Here is a 14,747-nt window from a genome sequence, read left to right as displayed (position 1 = left end):
AAAACGAGTAATGTCCTAAATTAACGAGGAGATTTTCTTAACCTCCGTTTTGGCCGAATTTTTAGAGAATGCAAAAATATTCCATGGAAGTCGTAGTTATGTTGTTTACCTATCCAACGAATTGTCACATGCTAATATTCAATGCAAATCTGCCACATTATGGCCTTAGTAGTAAAAAAGGTCGAAAACGAGTAATGTCCTAAATTAACGAGGACATTTTCTTAACCTCCATTTTGGCCGAATTTTTAGAGAATGCAAAAATATCCCATGGAAGTCGTAGTTATGTTGTTTACCTATCCAACGAATTGTCACATGCTAATATTCAATGCAAATCGGCCACTTTATGGCCTTCCTTGTAAAAAAGGGTCGAAAACGAGTAATGTCCTAAATTAACGAGGAGATTTTCTTAACCTCCATTTTGGCCGAATTTTTAGAGAATGCAAAAATAGTTCATGGAAGTCGTAGTTATGATGTTTACCTATCCAACGAATTGTCACATGCTAATATTCAATGCAAATCGGCCACTTTATGGCCTTCCTTGTAAAAAAGGGTCGAAATCGAGTAATGTCCTAAATTAACGAGGAGATTTTCTTAACCTCCATTTTGGCCGAATTTTTAGAGAATGCAAAAATATCCCATGGAAGTCGTAGTTATGTTGTTTACCTATCCAACGAATTGTAACATGCTAAGATTCAATGCAAATCGGCCACATTATGGCCTTAGTAGTAAAAAAGGTCGAAAACGAGTAATGTCCTAAATTAACGAGGACATTTTCTTAACCTCCATTTTGGCCGAATTTTTAGAGAATGCAAAAATATCCCATGGAAGTCGTAGTTATGTTGTTTACCTATCCAACGAATTGTCACATGCTAAGATTCAATGCAAATCGGCCACATTATGGCCTTAGTAGTAAAAAAGGTCGAAAACGAGTAATGTCCTAAATTAACGAGGAGATTTTCTTAACCTCCGTTTTGGCCGAATTTTTAGAGAATGCAAAAATATTCCGTGGAAGTCGTAGTTATGTTGTTTACCTATCCAACGAATTGTCACATGCTAATATTCAATGCAAATCGGCCACATTATGGCCTTAATAGTAAAAAAGGTCGAAAACGAGTAATGTCCTAAATTAACGAGGACATTTTCTTAACCTCCATTTTGGCCGAATTTTTAGAGAATGCAAAAATATCCCATGGAAGTCGTAGTTATGTTGTTTACCTATCCAACGAATTGTCACATGCTAATATTCAATGCAAATCGGCCACTTTATGGCCTTCCTTGTAAAAAAGGGTCGAAAACGAGTAATGTCCTAAATTAACGAGGAGATTTTCTTAACCTCCATTTTGGCCGAATTTTTAGAGAATGCAAAAATATTCCATGGAAGTCGTAGTTATGTTGTTTACCTATCCAACGAATTGTATCATGCTAAGATTCAATGCAAATCGGCCACATTATGGCCTTAGTAGTAAAAAAGGTCGAAAACGAGTAATGTCCTAAATTAACGAGGAGATTTTCTTAACCTCCATTTTGGCCGAATTTTTAGAGAATGCAAAAATATCCCATGGAAGTCGTAGTTATGTTGTTTACCTATCCAACGAATTGTCACATGCTAAGATTCAATGCAAATCGGCCACATTATGGCCTTAGTAGTAAAAAAGGTCGAAAACGAGTAATGTCCTAAATTAACGAGGAGATTTTCTTAACCTCCGTTTTGGCCGAATTTTTAGAGAATGCAAAAATATTCCATGGAAGTCGTAGTTATGTTGTTTACCTATCCAACGAATTGTCACATGCTAATATTCAATGCAAATCTGCCACATTATGGCCTTAGTAGTAAAAAAGGTCGAAAACGAGTAATGTCCTAAATTAACGAGGACATTTTCTTAACCTCCATTTTGGCCGAATTTTTAGAGAATGCAAAAATATCCCATGGAAGTCGTAGTTATGTTGTTTACCTATCCAACGAATTGTCACATGCTAATATTCAATGCAAATCGGCCACTTTATGGCCTTCCTTGTAAAAAAGGGTCGAAAACGAGTAATGTCCTAAATTAACGAGGAGATTTTCTTAAACTCCATTTTGGCCGAATTTTTAGAGAATGCAAAAATAGTTCATGGAAGTCGTAGTTATGTTGTTTACCTATCCAACGAATTGTCACATGCTAATATTCAATGCAAATCGGCCACTTTATGGCCTTCCTTGTAAAAAAGGGTCGAAATCGAGTAATGTCCTAAATTAACGAGGAGATTTTCTTAACCTCCATTTTGGCCGAATTTTTAGAGAATGCAAAAATATCCCATGGAAGTCGTAGTTATGTTGTTTACCTATCCAACGAATTGTAACATGCTAAGATTCAATGCAAATCGGCCACATTATGGCCTTAGTAGTAAAAAAGGTCGAAAACGAGTAATGTCCTAAATTAACGAGGACATTTTCTTAACCTCCATTTTGGCCGAATTTTTAGAGAATGCAAAAATATCCCATGGAAGTCGTAGTTATGTTGTTTACCTATCCAACGAATTGTCACATGCTAAGATTCAATGCAAATCGGCCACATTATGGCCTTAGTAGTAAAAAAGGTCGAAAACGAGTAATGTCCTAAATTAACGAGGAGATTTTCTTAACCTCCATTTTGGCCGAATTTTTAGAGAATGCAAAAATATCCCATGGAAGTCGTAGTTATGTTGTTTACCTATCCAACGAATTGTCACATGCTAATATTCAATGCAAATCGGCCACATTATGGCCTTAGTAGTAAAAAAGGTCGAAAACGAGTAATGTCCTAAATTAACGAGGACATTTTCTTAACCTCCATTTTGGCCGAATTTTTAGAGAATGCAAAAATATCCCATGGAAGTCGTAGTTATGTTGTTTACCTATCCAACGAATTGTCACATGCTAATATTCAATGCAAATCGGCCACTTTATGGCCTTCCTTGTAAAAAAGGGTCGAAAACGAGTAATGTCCTAAATTAACGAGGAGATTTTCTTAACCTCCATTTTGGCCGAATTTTTAGAGAATGCAAAAATATCCCATGGAAGTCGTAGTTATGTTGTTTACCTATCCAACGAATTGTAACATGCTAAGATTCAATGCAAATCGGCCACATTATGGCCTTAGTAGTAAAAAAGGTCGAAAACGAGTAATGTCCTAAATTAACGAGGAGATTTTCTTAACCTCCATTTTTTCCGAATTTTTAGAGAATGCAAAAATATCCCATGGAAGTCGTAGTTATGTTGTTTACCTATCCAACGAATTGTAACATGCTAAGATTCAATGCAAATCGGCCACATTATGGCCTTAGTAGTAAAAAAGGTCGAAAACGAGTAATGTCCTAAATTAACGAGGAGATTTTCTTAACCTCCATTTTGGCCGAATTTTTAGAGAATGCAAAAATATCCCATGGAAGTCGTAGTTATGTTGTTTACCTATCCAACGAATTGTCACATGCTAAGATTCAATGCAAATCGGCCACAGTATGGCCTTAGTAGTAAAAAAGGTCAAAAACGAGTAATGTCCTAAATTAACGAGGAGATTTTCTTAACCTCCATTTTCGCCGAATTTTTAGAGAATGCAAAAATATCCCATGGAAGTCGTAGTTATGTTGTTTACCTATCCAACGAATTGTCACATGCTAAGATTCAATGCAAATCGGCCACATTATGGCCTTAGTAGTAAAAAAGGTCGAAAACGAGTAATGTCCTAAATTAACGAGGAGATTTTCTAAACCTCCGTTTTGGCCGAATTTTTAGAGAATGCAAAAATATTCCATGGAAGTCGTAGTTATGTTGTTTACCTATCCAACGAATTGTCACATGCTAATATTCAATGCAAATCGGCCACATTATGGCCTTAGTAGTAAAAAAGGTCGAAAACGAGTAATGTCCTAAATTAACGAGGACATTTTCTTAACCTCCATTTTGGCCGAATTTTTAGAGAATGCAAAAATATCCCATGGAAGTCGTAGTTATGTTGTTTACCTATCCAACGAATTGTCACATGCTAATATTCAATGCAAATCGGCCACTTTATGGCCTTCCTTGTAAAAAAGGGTCGAAAACGAGTAATGTCCTAAATTAACGAGGAGATTTTCTTAACCTCCATTTTGGCCGAATTTTTAGAGAATGCAAAAATATCCCATGGAAGTCGTAGTTATGTTGTTTACCTATCCAACGAATTGTAACATGCTAAGATTCAATGCAAATCGGCCACATTATGGCCTTAGTAGTAAAAAAGGTCGAAAACGAGTAATGTCCTAAATTAACGAGGAGATTTTCTTAACCTCCCTTTTGGCCGAATTTTTAGAGAATGCAAAAATATCCCATGGAAGTCGTAGTTATGTTGTTTACCTATCCAACGAATTGTAACATGCTAAGATTCAATGCAAATCGGCCACATTATGGCCTTAGTAGTAAAAAAGGTCGAAAACGAGTAATGTCCTAAATTAACGAGGAGATTTTCTTAACCTCCATTTTGGCCGAATTTTTAGAGAATGCAAAAATATCCCATGGAAGTCGTAGTTATGTTGTTTACCTATCCAACGAATTGTCACATGCTAAGATTCAATGCAAATCGGCCACATTATGGCCTTAGTAGTAAAAAAGGTCGAAAACGAGTAATGTCCTAAATTAACGAGGAGATTTTCTTAACCTCCATTTGGGCCGAATTTTTAGAGAATGCAAAAATATCCCATGGAAGTCGTAGTTATGTTGTTTACCTATCCAACGAATTGTAACATGCGAAGATTCAATGCAAATCGGCCACATTATGGCCTTAGTAGTAAAAAAGGTCGAAAACGAGTAATGTCCTAAATTAACGAGGAGATTTTCTTAACCTCCATTTTGGCCGAATTTTTAGAGAATGCAAAAATATCCCATGGAAGTCGTAGTTATGTTGTTTACCTATCCAACGAATTGTCACATGCTAAGATTCAATGCAAATCGGCCACAGTATGGCCTTAGTAGTAAAAAAGGTCGAAAACGAGTAATGTCCTAAATTAACGAGGAGATTTTCTTAACCTCCATTTTCGCCGAATTTTTAGAGAATGCAAAAATATCCCATGGAAGTCGTAGTTATGTTGTTTACCTATCCAACGAATTGTCACATGCTAAGATTCAATGCAAATCGGCCACATTATGGCCTTAGTAGTAAAAAAGGTCGAAAACGAGTAATGTCCTAAATTAACGAGGAGATTTTCTAAACCTCCGTTTTGGCCGAATTTTTAGAGAATGCAAAAATATTCCATGGAAGTCGTAGTTATGTTGTTTACCTATCCAACGAATTGTCACATGCTAAGATTCAATGCAAATCGGCCACATTATGGCCTTAGTAGTAAAAAAGGTCGAAAACGAGTAATGTCCTAAATTAACGAGGAGATTTTCTTAACCTCCATTTTGGCCGAATTTTTAGAGAATGCAAAAATATCCCATGGAAGTCGTAGTTATGTTGTTTACCTATCCAACGAATTGTCACATGCTAATATTCAATGCAAATCGGCCACATTATGGCCTTAGTAGTAAAAAAGGTCGAAAACGAGTAATGTCCTAAATTAACGAGGACATTTTCTTAACCTCCATTTTGGCCGAATTTTTAGAGAATGCAAAAATATCCCATGGAAGTCGTAGTTATGTTGTTTACCTATCCAACGAATTGTCACATGCTAATATTCAATGCAAATCGGCCACTTTATGGCCTTCCTTGTAAAAAAGGGTCGAAAACGAGTAATGTCCTAAATTAACGAGGAGATTTTCTTAACCTCCATTTTGGCCGAATTTTTAGAGAATGCAAAAATATCCCATGGAAGTCGTAGTTATGTTGTTTACCTATCCAACGAATTGTAACATGCTAAGATTCAATGCAAATCGGCCACATTATGGCCTTAGTAGTAAAAAAGGTCGAAAACGAGTAATGTCCTAAATTAACGAGGAGATTTTCTTAACCTCCATTTTGGCCGAATTTTTAGAGAATGCAAAAATATCCCATGGAAGTCGTAGTTATGTTGTTTACCTATCCAACGAATTGTCACATGCTAAGATTCAATGCAAATCGGCCACATTATGGCCTTAGTAGTAAAAAAGGTCGAAAACGAGTAATGTCCAAAATTAACGAGGAGATTTTCTTAACCTCCATTTTGGCCGAATTTTTAGAGAATGCAAAAATATCCCATGGAAGTCGTAGTTATGTTGTTTACCTATCCAACGAATTGTAACATGCTAAGATTCAATGCAAATCGGCCACATTATGGCCTTAGTAGTAAAAAAGGTCGAAAACGAGTAATGTCCTAAATTAACGAGGAGATTTTCTTAACCTCCATTTTGGCCGAATTTTTAGAGAATGCAAAAATATCCCATGGAAGTCGTAGTTATGTTGTTTACCTATCCAACGAATTGTCACATGCTAAGATTCAATGCAAATCGGCCACATTATGGCCTTAGTAGTAAAAAAGGTCGAAAACGAGTAATGTCCTAAATTAACGAGGAGATTTTCTTAACCTCCGTTTTGGCCGAATTTTTAGAGAATGCAAAAATATCCCATGGAAGTCGTAGTTATGTTGTTTACCTATCCAACGAATTGTAACATGCTAAGATTCAATGCAAATCGGCCACATTATGGCTTTAGTAGTAAAAAAGGTCGAAAACGAGTAATGTCCTAAATTAACGAGGAGATTTTCTTAACCTCCATTTTGGCCGAATTTTTAGAGAATGCAAAAATATCCCATGGAAGTCGTAGTTATGTTGTTTACCTATCCAACGAATTGTAACATGCTAAGATTCAATGCAAATCGGCCACATTATGGCCTTAGTAGTAAAAAAGGTCGAAAACGAGTAATGTCCTAAATTAACGAGGAGATTTTCTTAACCTCCATTTTGGCCGAATTTTTAGAGAATGCAAAAATATCCCATGGAAGTCGTAGTTATGTTGTTTACCTATCCAACGAATTGTCACATGCTAAGATTCAATGCAAATCGGCCACATTATGGCCTTAGTAGTAAAAAAGGTCGAAAACGAGTAATGTCCTAAATTAACGAGGAGATTTTCTTAACCTCCATTTTGGCCGAATTTTTAGAGAATGCAAAAATATCCCATGGAAGTCGTAGTTATGTTGTTTACCTATCCAACGAATTGTAACATGCTAAGATTCAATGCAAATCGGCCACATTATGGCCTTAGTAGTAAAAAAGGTCGAAAACGAGTAATGTCCTAAATTAACGAGGAGATTTTCTTAACCTCCATTTTGGCCGAATTTTTAGAGAATGCAAAAATATCCCATGGAAGTCGTAGTTATGTTGTTTACCTATCCAACGAATTGTCACATGCTAATATTCAATGCAAATCGGCCACATTATGGCCTTAGTAGTAAAAAAGGTCGAAAACGAGTAATGTCCTAAATTAACGAGGACATTTTCTTAACCTCCATTTTGGCCGAATTTTTAGAGAATGCAAAAATATCCCATGGAAGTCGTAGTTATGTTGTTTACCTATCCAACGAATTGTCACATGCTAATATTCAATGCAAATCGGCCACTTTATGGCCTTCCTTGTAAAAAAGGGTCGAAAACGAGTAATGTCCTAAATTAACGAGGAGATTTTCTTAACCTCCATTTTGGCCGAATTTTTAGAGAATGCAAAAATATCCCATGGAAGTCGTAGTTATGTTGTTTACCTATCCAACGAATTGTAACATGCTAAGATTCAATGCAAATCGGCCACATTATGGCCTTAGTAGTAAAAAAGGTCGAAAACGAGTAATGTCCTAAATTAACGAGGAGATTTTCTTAACCTCCATTTTGGCCGAATTTTTAGAGAATGCAAAAATATCCCATGGAAGTCGTAGTTATGTTGTTTACCTATCCAACGAATTGTCACATGCTAATATTCAATGCAAATCGGCCACATTATGGCCTTAGTAGTAAAAAAGGTCGAAAACGAGTAATGTCCTAAATTAACGAGGACATTTTCTTAACCTCCATTTTGGCCGAATTTTTAGAGAATGCAAAAATATCCCATGGAAGTCGTAGTTATGTTGTTTACCTATCCAACGAATTGTCACATGCTAATATTCAATGCAAATCGGCCACTTTATGGCCTTCCTTGTAAAAAAGGGTCGAAAACGAGTAATGTCCTAAATTAACGAGGAGATTTTCTTAACCTCCATTTTGGCCGAATTTTTAGAGAATGCAAAAATATCCCATGGAAGTCGTAGTTATGTTGTTTACCTATCCAACGAATTGTAACATGCTAAGATTCAATGCAAATCGGCCACATTATGGCCTTAGTAGTAAAAAAGGTCGAAAACGAGTAATGTCCTAAATTAACGAGGAGATTTTCTTAACCTCCATTTTGGCCGAATTTTTAGAGAATGCAAAAATATCCCATGGAAGTCGTAGTTATGTTGTTTACCTATCCAACGAATTGTCACATGCTAAGATTCAATGCAAATCGGCCACATTATGGCCTTAGTAGTAAAAAAGGTCGAAAACGAGTAATGTCCAAAATTAACGAGGAGATTTTCTTAACCTCCATTTTGGCCGAATTTTTAGAGAATGCAAAAATATCCCATGGAAGTCGTAGTTATGTTGTTTACCTATCCAACGAATTGTAACATGCTAAGATTCAATGCAAATCGGCCACATTATGGCCTTAGTAGTAAAAAAGGTCGAAAACGAGTAATGTCCTAAATTAACGAGGAGATTTTCTTAACCTCCATTTTGGCCGAATTTTTAGAGAATGCAAAAATATCCCATGGAAGTCGTAGTTATGTTGTTTACCTATCCAACGAATTGTCACATGCTAAGATTCAATGCAAATCGGCCACATTATGGCCTTAGTAGTAAAAAAGGTCGAAAACGAGTAATGTCCTAAATTAACGAGGAGATTTTCTTAACCTCCGTTTTGGCCGAATTTTTAGAGAATGCAAAAATATCCCATGGAAGTCGTAGTTATGTTGTTTACCTATCCAACGAATTGTAACATGCTAAGATTCAATGCAAATCGGCCACATTATGGCCTTAGTAGTAAAAAAGGTCGAAAACGAGTAATGTCCTAAATTAACGAGGAGATTTTCTTAACCTCCATTTTGGCCGAATTTTTAGAGAATGCAAAAATATCCCATGGAAGTCGTAGTTATGTTGTTTACCTATCCAACGAATTGTAACATGCTAAGATTCAATGCAAATCGGCCACATTATGGCCTTAGTAGTAAAAAAGGTCGAAAACGAGTAATGTCCTAAATTAACGAGGAGATTTTCTTAACCTCCATTTTGGCCGAATTTTTAGAGAATGCAAAAATATCCCATGGAAGTCGTAGTTATGTTGTTTACCTATCCAACGAATTGTCACATGCTAAGATTCAATGCAAATCGGCCACATTATGGCCTTAGTAGTAAAAAAGGTCGAAAACGAGTAATGTCCTAAATTAACGAGGAGATTTTCTGAACCTCCATTTTGGCCGAATTTTTAGAGAATGCAAAAATATCCCATGGAAGTCGTAGTTATGTTGTTTACCTATCCAACGAATTGTAACATGCTAAGATTCAATGCAAATCGGCCACATTATGGCCTTAGTAGTAAAAAAGGTCGAAAACGAGTAATGTCCTAAATTAACGAGGAGATTTTCTTAACCTCCATTTTGGCCGAATTTTTAGAGAATGCAAAAATATCCCATGGAAGTCGTAGTTATGTTGTTTACCTATCCAACGAATTGTAACATGCTAAGATTCAATGCAAATCGGCCACATTATGGCCTTAGTAGTAAAAAAGGTCGAAAACGAGTAATGTCCTAAATTAACGAGGAGATTTTCTTAACCTCCATTTTGGCCGAATTTTTAGAGAATGCAAAAATATCCCATGGAAGTCGTAGTTATGTTGTTTACCTATCCAACGAATTGTCACATGCTAAGATTCAATGCAAATCGGCCACATTATGGCCTTAGTAGTAAAAAAGGTCGAAATCGAGTAATGTCCTAAATTAACGAGGAGATTTTCTTAACCTCCATTTTGGCCGAATTTTTAGAGAATGCAAAAATATCCCATGGAAGTCGTAGTTATGTTGTTTACCTATCCAACGAATTGTAACATGCTAAGATTCAATGCAAATCGGCCACATTATGGCCTTAGTAGTAAAAAAGGTCGAAAACGAGTAATGTCCTAAATTAACGAGGAGATTTTCTTAACCTCCATTTTGGCCGAATTTTTAGAGAATGCAAAAATATCCCATGGAAGTCGTAGTTATGTTGTTTACCTATCCAACGAATTGTCACATGCTAAGATTCAATGCAAATCGGCCACAGTATGGCCTTAGTAGTAAAAAAGGTCGAAAACGAGTAATGTCCTAAATTAACGAGGAGATTTTCTTAACCTCCATTTTCGCCGAATTTTTAGAGAATGCAAAAATATCCCATGGAAGTCGTAGTTATGTTGTTTACCTATCCAACGAATTGTCACATGCTAAGATTCAATGCAAATCGGCCACATTATGGCCTTAGTAGTAAAAAAGGTCGAAAACGAGTAATGTCCTAAATTAACGAGGAGATTTTCTAAACCTCCGTTTTGGCCGAATTTTTAGAGAATGCAAAAATATTCCATGGAAGTCGTAGTTATGTTGTTTACCTATCCAACGAATTGTCACATGCTAATATTCAATGCAAATCGGCCACATTATGGCCTTAGTAGTAAAAAAGGTCGAAAACGAGTAATGTCCTAAATTAACGAGGACATTTTCTTAACCTCCATTTTGGCCGAATTTTTAGAGAATGCAAAAATATCCCATGGAAGTCGTAGTTATGTTGTTTACCTATCCAACGAATTGTCACATGCTAATATTCAATGCAAATCGGCCACTTTATGGCCTTCCTTGTAAAAAAGGGTCGAAAACGAGTAATGTCCTAAATTAACGAGGAGATTTTCTTAACCTCCATTTTGGCCGAATTTTTAGAGAATGCAAAAATATCCCATGGAAGTCGTAGTTATGTTGTTTACCTATCCAACGAATTGTAACATGCTAAGATTCAATGCAAATCGGCCACATTATGGCCTTAGTAGTAAAAAAGGTCGAAAACGAGTAATGTCCTAAATTAACGAGGAGATTTTCTTAACCTCCATTTTGGCCGAATTTTTAGAGAATGCAAAAATATCCCATGGAAGTCGTAGTTATGTTGTTTACCTATCCAACGAATTGTCACATGCTAAGATTCAATGCAAATCGGCCACATTATGGCCTTAGTAGTAAAAAAGGTCGAAAACGAGTAATGTCCTAAATTAACGAGGAGATTTTCTTAACCTCCGTTTTGGCCGAATTTTTAGAGAATGCAAAAATATCCCATGGAAGTCGTAGTTATGTTGTTTACCTATCCAACGAATTGTAACATGCTAAGATTCAATGCAAATCGGCCACATTATGGCCTTAGTAGTAAAAAAGGTCGAAAACGAGTAATGTCCTAAATTAACGAGGACATTTTCTTAACCTCCATTTTGGCCGAATTTTTAGAGAATGCAAAAATATCCCATGGAAGTCGTAGTTATGTTGTTTACCTATCCAACGAATTGTCACATGCTAAGATTCAATGCAAATCGGCCACATTATGGCCTTAGTAGTAAAAAAGGTCGAAAACGAGTAATGTCCTAAATTAACGAGGAGATTTTCTTAACCTCCGTTTTGGCCGAATTTTTAGAGAATGCAAAAATATTCCATGGAAGTCGTAGTTATGTTGTTTACCTATCCAACGAATTGTCACATGCTAATATTCAATGCAAATCGGCCACATTATGGCCTTAATAGTAAAAAAGGTCGAAAACGAGTAATGTCCTAAATTAACGAGGACATTTTCTTAACCTCCATTTTGGCCAAATTTTTAGAGAATGCAAAAATATCCCATGGAAGTCGTAGTTATGTTGTTTACCTATCCAACGAATTGTCACATGCTAATATTCAATGCAAATCGGCCACTTTATGGCCTTCCTTGTAAAAAAGGGTCGAAAACGAGTAATGTCCTAAATTAACGAGGAGATTTTCTTAACCTCCATTTTGGCCGAATTTTTAGAGAATGCAAAAATATTCCATGGAAGTCGTAGTTATGTTGTTTACCTATCCAACGAATTGTATCATGCTAAGATTCAATGCAAATCGGCCACATTATGGCCTTAGTAGTAAAAAAGGTCGAAAACGAGTAATGTCCTAAATTAACGAGGAGATTTTCTTAACCTCCATTTTGGCCGAATTTTTAGAGAATGCAAAAATATCCCATGGAAGTCGTAGTTATGTTGTTTACCTATCCAACGAATTGTCACATGCTAAGATTCAATGCAAATCGGCCACATTATGGCCTTAGTAGTAAAAAAGGTCGAAAACGAGTAATGTCCTAAATTAACGAGGAGATTTTCTTAACCTCCATTTTGGCCGAATTTTTAGAGAATGCAAAAATATCCCATGGAAGTCGTAGTTATGTTGTTTACCTATCCAACGAATTGTATCATGCTAAGATTCAATGCAAATCGGCCACATTATGGCCTTAGTAGTAAAAAAGGTCGAAAACGAGTAATGTCCTAAATTAACGAGGAGATTTTCTTAACCTCCATTTTGGCCGAATTTTTAGAGAATGCAAAAATATCCCATGGAAGTCGTAGTTATGTTGTTTACCTATCCAACGAATTGTCACATGCTAAGATTCAAAGCAAATCGGCCACATTATGGCCTTAGTAGTAAAAAAGGTCGAAAACGAGTAATGTCCTAAATTAACGAGGAGATTTTCTTAACCTCCATTTTGGCCGAATTTTTAGAGAATGCAAAAATATTCCATGGAAGTCGTAGTTATGTTGTTTACCTATCCAACGAATTGTATCATGCTAAGATTCAATGCAAATCGGCCACATTATGGCCTTAGTAGTAAAAAAGGTCGAAAACGAGTAATGTCCTAAATTAACGAGGAGATTTTCTTAACCTCCATTTTGGCCGAATTTTTAGAGAATGCAAAAATATCCCATGGAAGTCGTAGTTATGTTGTTTACCTATCCAACGAATTGTCACATGCTAAGATTCAAAGCAAATCGGCCACATTATGGCCTTAGTAGTAAAAAAGGTCGAAAACGAGTAATGTCCTAAATTAACGAGGAGATTTTCTTAACCTCCGTTTTGGCCGAATTTTTAGAGAATGCAAAAATATTCCATGGAAGTCGTAGTTATGTTGTTTACCTATCCAACGAATTGTATCATGCTAAGATTCAATGCAAATCGGCCACATTATGGCCTTAGTAGTAAAAAAGGTCGAAAACGAGTAATGTCCTAAATTAACGAGGAGATTTTCTTAACCTCCATTTTGGCCGAATTTTTAGAGAATGCAAAAATATCCCATGGAAGTCGTAGTTATGTTGTTTACCTATCCAACGAATTGTCACATGCTAAGATTCAAAGCAAATCGGCCACATTATGGCCTTAGTAGTAAAAAAGGTCGAAAACGAGTAATGTCCTAAATTAACGAGGAGATTTTCTTAACCTCCGTTTTGGCCGAATTTTTAGAGAATGCAAAAATATTCCATGGAAGTCGTAGTTATGTTGTTTACCTATCCAACGAATTGTCACATGCTAATATTCAATGCAAATCGGCCACATTATGGCCTTAGTAGTAAAAAAGGTCGAAAACGAGTAATGTCCTAAATTAACGAGGACATTTTCTTAACCTCCATTTTGGCCGAATTTTTAGAGAATGCAAAAATATCCCATGGAAGTCGTAGTTATGTTGTTTACCTATCCAACGAATTGTCACATGCTAATATTCAATGCAAATCGGCCACTTTATGGCCTTCCTTGTAAAAAAGGGTCGAAAACGAGTAATGTCCTAAATTAACGAGGAGATTTTCTTAACCTCCATTTTGGCCGAATTTTTAGAGAATGCAAAAATATTCCATGGAAGTCGTAGTTATGTTGTTTACCTATCCAACGAATTGTATCATGCTAAGATTCAATGCAAATCGGCCACATTATGGCCTTAGTAGTAAAAAAGGTCGAAAACGAGTAATGTCCTAAATTAACGAGGAGATTTTCTTAACCTCCATTTTGGCCGAATTTTTAGAGAATGCAAAAATATCCCATGGAAGTCGTAGTTATGTTGTTTACCTATCCAACGAATTGTCACATGCTAAGATTCAATGCAAATCGGCCACATTATGGCCTTAGTAGTAAAAAAGGTCGAAAACGAGTAATGTCCTAAATTAACGAGGAGATTTTCTTAACCTCCATTTTGGCCGAATTTTTAGAGAATGCAAAAATATCCCATGGAAGTCGTAGTTATGTTGTTTACCTATCCAACGAATTGTATCATGCTAAGATTCAATGCAAATCGGCCACATTATGGCCTTAGTAGTAAAAAAGGTCGAAAACGAGTAATGTCCTAAATTAACGAGGAGATTTTCTTAACCTCCATTTTGGCCGAATTTTTAGAGAATGCAAAAATATCCCATGGAAGTCGTAGTTATGTTGTTTACCTATCCAACGAATTGTCACATGCTAAGATTCAAAGCAAATCGGCCACATTATGGCCTTAGTAGTAAAAAAGGTCGAAAACGAGTAATGTCCTAAATTAACGAGGAGATTTTCTTAACCTCCATTTTGGCCGAATTTTTAGAGAATGCAAAAATATTCCATGGAAGTCGTAGTTATGTTGTTTACCTATCCAACGAATTGTATCATGCTAAGATTCAATGCAAATCGGCCACATTATGGCCTTAGTAGTAAAAAAGGTCGAAAACGAGTAATGT

The sequence above is a fragment of the Medicago sativa genome, chromosome 5, assembly GCF_051527215.1.
Source record: "Medicago sativa cultivar Bolivia chromosome 5, Bolivia_mono, whole genome shotgun sequence".
Lineage (NCBI taxonomy): Eukaryota > Viridiplantae > Streptophyta > Magnoliopsida > Fabales > Fabaceae > Medicago > Medicago sativa.
This window is presented reverse-complemented; position numbering follows the sequence as displayed.